We start from the raw sequence: 9,737 nt of genomic DNA on the forward strand, positions 1-9,737 counted from the left end.
CATTTTCTTCCACTGAGACTTGAACTCAGGTCGCTGGGGTGAGAGTCCTAACCCTAGCCCTAGCTCTAACCTTAACCCTACCTCTTACCCTAACCCTAGCCCTAGCTCTAACCTTAACCCTACCTCTTACCCTATTCCTAACCCTAACCCTAACCCTAGCCCTAGCTCTAACCTTAACCTATTCCTAACCCTAACCCTAGCTCTAACCCTAGCTCTTACCCTATTCCTAACCCTAACCCTAGCTCTAACCCTAGCTCTTACCCTATTCCTAACCCTAACCCTAGCTCTAACCCTAGCTCTTACCCTATTCCTAACCCTAACCCTAGCTCTAACCCTAACTGTAACCCTAACCCTAACTCTTACCCTAATCCTAACCCTCACCCTAACCCTAGCTCTAACCTTAAACCTAACCCTAACCCTAATCCTAGCTCTTACCCCTCACCTTTCTTTTTGGCCATTTTTTTCCACTGAGACTTGAACTCAGGTCGCTGGGGTGAGAGTCCTAACCCTAGCCCTAGCTCTAACCTTAACCCTACCTCTTACCCTAACCCTACCTCTTACCCTATTCCTACCTCAACCCTACCTCTTACCCTATTCCTAACCCTAGCCCTAGCTCTAACCCTAGCCCTAGCTCTAACCCTAGCTCTAACCTTAACCCTAGCTCTAACCCTAACCGTAATCCTAACCCTAGCTCTTACCCCTCACCTTTCTTTTTGGCCATTTTTTTCCATTGAGACTTGAACTCAGGTCACTGGGGTGAGAGTCCTAACCCTAGCCCTAGCTCTAACCTTAACCCTACCTCTTACCCTAACCCTAGCCCGAGCCTTAACCCTACCTCTTACCCTAACCCTAGCTCTTACCCTATTCCTAACCCTAGCTCTTACCCTATTCCTAACCCTAGCTCTTACCCTATTCCTAACCCTAACCCTAGCTCTAACCCTAGCCCTTACCCTAGCATATGGTATATGGTTTTATGGGGGAGCACACGAGCAACTCTGTTGCAAATTTTTCAAGGATAAGATATTTTTGGTCCCACTGGGATTTGAACTCAGGTCGCTGGGGTGAGAGTACAGAGCACTAACCACTACACTACAGAACCCACGCCATTACTTCATGGATGTTACCTATATGGTTTTATGGAGCAGCTCACAAGTAAATAGTATAGATAGGAATAGGTAAATGGCAAAATACTTGAGGTTCCACTGAGACTTGAACTCTGGTCGCTGGGGTGAGAGTCCAGAGCACTAACCACTAGAGTATGTAACCCACACCATTAATCCATGGAAGTTAGCTATATGGTTTTATGGAGCAGCTCACAAGCAAATAGCATAGATAGGAATAGGTAAATGTCAAAATAGTTCAGGTTCCACTGAGACTTGAACTAAGGTCACTGGGGTGAGAGACCAGAGCATTAACCACTACACTATGGAACGCACACCAATATTCCATGGAAGTTACGTATATGGTTTTATGGAGCAGCTCACAAGCCAGATATAGGAATAGTATAAATAGGAATAGGTAAATGCCAAAATAGTTGAGGTTCCACTGAGACTTGAACGCAGGGCGCTGGGGTGAGAGTCTAGAGTACTAACCACTACAGTATGGAACCCACACTATTAGTCCATGGAAGTTACCTATATGGTTTTATAGAGCAGCTCACAAGCAAATAGCATACATGGGAATAGGTAAATGCCAAAATAGTTGAGGTTCCACTGAGACTTGAACTCAAGTCGCTGGGGTGAGAGCCCACAGCACAAACCACTACAGTATGGAACCCACGGCATTACGTCATGGAAGTTACGTATATGGTTTTATGGACCAGCTCACAAGCAAATAGTATATATACATAGGAATAGGTAAATGCCAAAATAGTTGATGTTTCACTGAGACTTGAACTCCGGTCACTGGGGTGGGAATCCAGAGCACTAACCACTACACTACGGAACGCACGACACTATTTCATGGAAGTTACCTATATGGTTTTATGGAGCAGCTCACAAGCCAGTATAGATAGGAATAGGTAAATGCCAAAATAGTTGAGGTTCCACTGAGACTTGAACTCAGGTCGCTGGGGTGAGAGTACAGAGCACTAACCACTACAGTATGGAAACCACACCATTGTTTCATGGAAGTTATGTATATGGTTTTATGGAGCAGCTCACAAGCATATATATAGGAATAGGCAAATGCCAAAATAGTTGAGGTTCCACTGAGACTTGAACTCGGGTCACTGGGGTGAGAGTCCAGAGCACTTACCACTACACTATGGAACTCATGCCATTAATTCATGGAAGTTACGTATATGGTTTTATAGAGCAGCTCACAAGCAGTATAGATAGGAATAGGTAAATGCCCAGAAGGTTGAGGTTCCACTGAGACTTGAACTCGGATCAGTGGATTCAGAGTCCAGTGTGCTAACCATTACACTATGGAACCACAAGGTCCAGACCATGGCAGGCATATGCTGGTGTGGGAGCCAGAAGTTTTGAATTCTTTTTTTTTTTTTTTTTTTTTTTTTTTTAATTGCTAATGTGTCAATTGCTGGATATCTGAAACCAGTTTTTCCAGTGTCCAGAGACCAGCTATTCCAATTTAGTCCCATAATTGGCTTTCTGTACAGCGCACAAGTGGCAGGGAAGTCTGGGAGTACAGTCAAACCTCGGTTTTCGAACGTCCCGGTTCTCGAACAAATTGGAATTCGAACAAAAAAATTCGAGATTTTTTTGCTTCGGTTGTCCAACAAAATTCGGAGGTTGAACCTCGCAAGATGAGCCGAAAGGACCCGAGAAAACCCGACCGCGCGGCCCGGATGCCGACTGACTCCGTTCGTTATTGTAATTTCGTTACTTTGAGGATTGTATTAACCCCTAATCATGCCTCCAAAGAAAGCAAGTGGGAGCAGTAAAGCCATCCTAAAACACAAAGGCGCTCTTTAAGCAATGCGACAGTGAGCGCCCGGCGCGCTGCGGTTGCCCGACCGCACCAAATTAAGCTCCCTGCGCACTGAGATCCACTTAAATTTTAGAAAGTACATCAGAACTTTAAAAATATTTTCTAAATTTCAGCGACGGCTCTGTCACAATAATGCGACCAGCGCGGTGCAGTTGGGCGGTCGGCGGCACGCTACGGTTGAGCGTTCTCTCTCGCTCTCGCTCTCTCTCGCTCTCTCTCTCGCTCTCTCTCTCTCTCTCTCTCGCACTCTTTCTCGCTCTCTCTCGCTCTCACACACACACACACACACACACACACGCACACACACACACACCATCATCGGCGGACACTCGGGACGAGTATGACTGTCTTCTTCTCAGGGTCGTCTACTTGTGGGTCCGCAGGTGGGCGTAGAGGCCGATCCGGGATCCACATATTTTTGTGCAGTGTGGGCAGGGGAAAGTGGTGGTGGGTTGTGGTCGTGCTGGAGCCTGTTTTTGTCTTTCCTTACGGAGTTGTTGTTTGGTTTCTGGGACACGGCGGAGTTCCTTTTCATGATGTGCTGCCCCTTCTTGCACCGCTACCCTCCAGCAGTTCCTGTTCAAGGCGATGCGCTCCCAGTCCTGAGATGTTATTTGGAATTTCTTGAGACTGGTCTTGAGGTTGTCCTTAAAACGTTTCTTTTGCCCGCCCGGGGCTCGCGGACCTCTCTCCAGCTGGGAGTATAACATCTGTTTGGGGAGGCGGGTGTCAGCCATGCGGATGAGATGTCCTGTCCATCGGAGTTGGTGCTGCATTATTAAGGTGGTGATGCTCGGTATCCTGGCTTCCTCCAGAACGCTGATGTTTGTGCGTCTGTCCTCCCATTTGATCCTGAGTATTTTCCTCAAGGTTCTCTGGTGGTGTTGTTCAAGAGCTCTTAGTTGCCTGCTGTAGGTTGTCCATGATTCTGCCCCATAAAGTAAGGTGGGGAGAACCACAGCTTTGTAAACCAGGAGGTTGGTGTCAACCCGGAGGTCTCTGTCTTTAAAGACTCTTTTCCGCAGTCTGGCATACGCTCCACTGGCACAGCTCAGGCGATGGTTGACCTCAGAGTCAATGTCCGCTTTGGAGGAGAGAAGGCAGCCGAGGTAGGGGAAGTGGTGAACATATTCAAGTGCAGTGTTGTCCACATTTATGATGGGCCGAGTAGATGGCTGGTTGGGTGGGGGTTGATGTAGCACCTGGGTCTTCTTGATGTTCACGGTCAGACCCAGGGCTCTGTATGCCTTAGCGAAGGAGTTCAGGATGCCCTGGAGGTCTTCTGCAGAGTGTGCTGCAATGGCATTATCGTCTGCATACTGAAGCTCCACGACCGTGGTGGTTCTGATCTTGGTTTTGGCTTTGAACCTGTTAAGGTTGAAGAGCCTGCCATCAGTTCTGTACCAAATTGGGATTCCGTGTGGTAGTTCTTCGTTGATGAGGTGGAGTATGGCGGCAATGAACACAGAGAACAGGGTGGGTGCAATGATGCATCCCTGTTTGACCCCTGTCTCTACAGTGAAAGGCTCAGTCAAGGAGCTGTTGTTGAGCACTGTGGCTGTCATTCCGTCATGTAATAAACACAGTATTCTGACGTATTTATCCGGGCAACCATACTTCAGAAGGATTTTGTCAGGTCTATGAAAGCCATGAACAAAGGCTGTTTATGCTCACGGCATTATTCCTAGAGTTGGCGTGCTGTAAAAATCATGTCTGCAGTGCCTCTAGATGGGCGAAAACCGCACTGCGATTCTGGGAGAACTTCCTCAGACAGTGGCAGTAGGCGATTGGCAAGAACACGAGCAAGTACTTTGCCAACTGTTGAAAGGAGCGAGATGCCCCTATAGTTTCCGCAATCCGCTTTGTCCCCTTTCTTGAAAATGGTCACTATCAGAGCATCCCTGTGCTCCGAGGGGAGTACTTCTTTTTCCCAGACCTTCAGAAAGAAGGAATGGAGGTGGCGCTGGAGCTCTACTCCACCTTCCTTTAGGACCTCAGCTGGGATCCCATCTGGCCCAGAGGCCTTGTTGTTCTTCAGGCTCCTGATGGCATCTTGGACCTCTGCTAAAGTGGGAGGTTCACCCATGTCTTCCCTGATGGGACTCTGAGGGATGTGACTGAGGAAATCTGACTGAGTTGTGCTGTCACGGTTGAGGAGTTCCTGAAAGTGCTCTCTCCACCGGTTGTTTATGGACTCATTGTCCTTCAACAGCTCCTGCCCGTCTTTAGAGCGTAGGGGGTTTTGGCCGCGATGGCTTGGGCCGTAGACAGCCTTAGTAGCGCTGAAAAAGCCTCTGGTGTCACCAGAGTCTGACAAACTCTAGATTTCCAGTGCCCTTTCTGTCCACCAGGAGTTTTTAATCTGTCTCACCCGGCTCTGGACGTCAGCCTTGGCTCTGGAGTTAGCCTGTCTCTTTGCTGTGCAGGTGATGTCATTTTGCCAGACACGAAAGGTTTCCCTTTTCTTGGAGATTAGCTGTTCTATCTCCGTGTAGTTCTCATCAAACCAGTCCTGATGCTTTCTGGCCTTGTACCCGAGAGTGGCACGGCAGGTGTCGAGGATGGAAGACTTGAGCAGGCTCCAGTGTTCGTCAATGTCCTCAGGGTATTCCTGATTGAGGCTTTCTCCAAGAGAGGCCTGAAACTGCTGCAGGGCGGCAGTTTTGTTCAGGGTCTCAAGGTTTAGTCTCTGCCGGCTCAGCTTCTTTTGCAGTCTCCTCTTCCTCTTGAGTCTGATGGACATCGTGGATCGTATCAGGCGGTGATCTGTCCATTAGGCCTCTGAATCCATCATGGCTTTTGTGATGCTCACGTCGCGCTGATCCCTGGCCCTGACAATGACATAGTCAATAAGATGCCATTGTTTAGAACGAGGGTGTCTCCATGAACCATTGAGTTTGTTCTTCTGGCGAAAGATGGTATTGGTGATGGTAAGGTCGTATTGAGCACATTTGCTAAGAAGCAAAACCCCATTGGAGTTGATGTTTCCAATGCCTTCCTTTCCAATGGTGCCCTTCCAGAGGTGGTGGTCTCGGCCCACTCTGGCATTGAAATCTCCCAATATAATAATCTTGTCCTCCTTGGGGATTTTTGACAATACCTCATCCAGACAGGCATATAAGGCCTCTTTTTTGTCCTCATCGGAAACGAGGGTAGGTGCATAAGCACTAAGAACTGTTGCCGTCATCTAACATCCACCACCTGATGTGCCAGCTTGTGACTAGGGGCTTCCAGACTTCACAATCCTGCCCCCGTTGCCACTTACTGGTCGCCACAGGACTTTAATCCGGGATGTAAGGTGGACTCCCTGAAAAAGACGCCTGTGCGTGACTTTGTTTAAAGTGGGGAGACTGGTGCACAGACAGTCACCACACTGTCCTTGACAGATCGGGGTCAGAGTCCAGTGGCAAGGAGACCAAGACGACTGGTGACCCTTTTCTGCTGCAGCCTTCATCCGCCTTCCCAGCCGTTGTGACGCCACCCCTTAGGTCAGCTATCATCCTCCGCCTGGTCCACCGTTGAGGTCTTCACTATTTTACCCATAGCTGGAGCTGTTTACCCACAGTGGTTGATGGGCAGTAGGGCGTGTCCACACACCGGTGGGCCTACATGCCACATCTCTGGGGCCCACTGCTGCTCCGAGATCCTGCACAACTTAGCCTGGGACCACAAGGTGCCAGTTGCCGTGTGTGGCCACGAGGAGGCGTGTGCAAGTCTTGGCAATGGAGAGGCTGTGTACCGGCTTATACATTCGGCTCCTCTTTTCACCCCCGGAAACAGAGGGCTAGCCGGTGGCGGTAGCTGAAAGCAGAAAAGTGGCAAGCAGACGCAGCATGCAGCATGCACAAACTACAGGCACTACGACTCCAACACGACTGCACTGACGCATCACACGCCCTGTGTGCTGATGGAACACACACACACACACACACACACACACACACACACACACACACACACACACACACACACACACACACACACACACACACACACACACACACACACACACACACACACACACACACACACACACACACACACACACACACACACGCACACACACTGCTGTCAGGCAATTAAAAAAAAACTAATTACCGTGCTTTTCCATGCATAATACGCACCCTAAAAATGGCATGTCGATGCTGGAAAAAAGCCCGTACCCATGTATAATACGCACCCAAATTTTGACTCTTAAGTCCGTAAACGTAAAATTATTTCAGAAAAAAGATCATCTTTGGGAACAATCGGATGTTATTCTGCCGGTCAGTATCACTGCGCATGCGCTAGCAAACTCGATAGCGAAGAAATGTTTCGGATTTGTGTAGGGTACATTGTGACAGCAAACGAGCAGGTGATCGAGCAAGCGTCTGATACGAGAGCATTGTGTTCATATGGAGCGTGTTTGAAGTGAACAGCAGAGAAGAAAGGAACAAGGCAAAGTGTTGTGAAATAAAATATTACCTGTAATACGCATTTAGGTAGAGAACTGAACTCTCGCTCTTTAGTATATAGCTGACGTGTCTTGCGCATCCGTTCTGCGCATCTGTAATGGCGGCCTCCGTATGATATCCGGTTTGCGATGGAGATTAAAAAACAAACAATATTTGACAATAACACACCATCAAGGATTGCACCATCACATCAAACGATGAGTCGTCAATTATGAATTTTACTCACTAAGTGTGTTGGGCAGGATGGCTGAATGCGATGCGCGATTGACAACAAACAAGAAGAAAGGTGTGATTTCAAGTTTTATTTCGAGGGAGATTTTCTTCAAAAATTGTTGTACCCATGCATAATGCGCACCCCAGATTTTAGGACAATAAATTAGTTAAATTTTGCGCATTATGCATGGTAAACACGGTAAATACAGGATTTGAAATGAATTAATCTAATGTATCACATTTTAATCTCGTATCTGATAAAGGTCCCCAAACAAAGATATTGAATTCTCAGGCATTACAAAATTGTAGTGCATGACTAACCACTAGATTACAACAAGAAGATAAGATTTGAAATCCACAATTTTATTGTGAAATCTGCTTGATCAATGAAATCCAAAGAAAAAAGGTCATGCACATCAGCAAATTAATTAGGCCAGGTAAATTATTAAAAAATGCAATACAAAAACATTTAAATAAAATGACTCAATTTGACTCAAAATTCAGGGATCTCCTGTATTAGTTGGACCGCTGCTTCACACAGCCTGTTGCCACTCCAAATGTTTCTTTAAAATTGATCTTTTTTTTTATTTCCAGTAGAAAACACTGTTTACTTGTACTGTACAACCAGCCTTAATACTATTATACTGTAGTTCCAGTTTGAAAACACAAATGTCTCTTTAGACGTCATGGTGACTTGGCCTTAAAAAAACAAAACAAAAAACATATGTGACTCCCCCCAGATGACTGGGTGGTCATGACTTCTCCCATAACGCTTCATGGTTTAAGATTAAATAATTTCCCTTTATTTCATGTTTCAAAATGAAAAGTTGTTTGCTGTGTGCATGTTAGTTGGTAAAAATGTGTTTTATCTTTTTTCTTCTATATTGTTGGAAAAAAATCATTTTGTAAAAGTTGCACTACAGCTGAAATGTGTTAATTGACGACTTGTTTGCTCATATTCTCTTCCAATAGCACTCTAGTGAGTGATTGCTAACTATCGCAGGGTGTCCCCTGCCTACACGCCCACAACCCTCATGAGGAAGAAGCGGTTCAGAAATTGTTTGTGTGCGTGTACGTATATTGTCACGGATCGGAATGGAGCAGGGCGACCAAATGCAGCTTGTACCAGGGTTTACTGAAGAGAAAAGGTAATTGGAAGAGAGGATAAGGGGAACAAACTAACAGAATCGGCAAACTGACATAACTTAACGGACCGACCGACCGACTGGCTAACCGAAACAGAACTGACAAAGACAGGAACCAAAAGAAACAAGAACGACATCAACAATCCGACAGGGAGTGACACGCAGACAGGACTTAAATACGAGACAGGTAACGAGAGGCAGGTGACTGTGATTATTAGTACATTGATTGTGAGTAGACACAGGAAGGGAGGGGCGAGTACACAGACGCGGACGGAAACCATGACCTACACATAATAAAACAACCGGGGACGAGTCGTGACAGTACCCCCCCCCCAAGGGACAAACCCCACAAGGTGTGCGGGGGGGAAGCGCACCAGCCCCAATAACCCCCACTGGTCTACGAGAAAGTCTGAACTGGTAGCAAGTCTGAATTGCGCTCGGCGGCACACGGAGAGTCCGAACTGCGCTTGGCGGCAACTGGGGAAACAGAACCACGCTCGGTAGCAACTCGGGGACAGAACCACGCTCGGCGGCAACTCGGGGACAGAACCGTGCTCGGCGGAAACTCGAGGACAGAACCGCAATCGGCGGAAACTCGGGGACAGAACCGCGCTCGGCGGAAACTCGGGGAACAGAACCGCGCTTGGTGGAAACTCAGGGAACAGAACCGCGCTCGGCGGAAACTTGGGGACAGAACCACGCTCGGCAGAAACTCGGGGAACAGAACCGCAATCGACGGAAACTCGGGGACAGAACCGCAATCGGTGGAAACTCGGTGACAGAACCGCAATCGGCGGAAACTCGGGAAGTAGAGCTGCGTTCTGCGGCAAACGAGACAGAGTCTGAACCGCAATCGGTGGCATACGGGAAGTCAGAGCCGCAATCGGCGTCATTTGGAAGTCAGCGCTGTGCGCAGTGGCAGAAGCCACCACGTGCTGCAGCAGTGGGAGCGGGGCCAGGGCCGATCGCGGGT

Source organism: Syngnathus acus, chromosome 9, assembly GCF_901709675.1.
Source record: "Syngnathus acus chromosome 9, fSynAcu1.2, whole genome shotgun sequence".
NCBI lineage: Eukaryota > Metazoa > Chordata > Actinopteri > Syngnathiformes > Syngnathidae > Syngnathus > Syngnathus acus.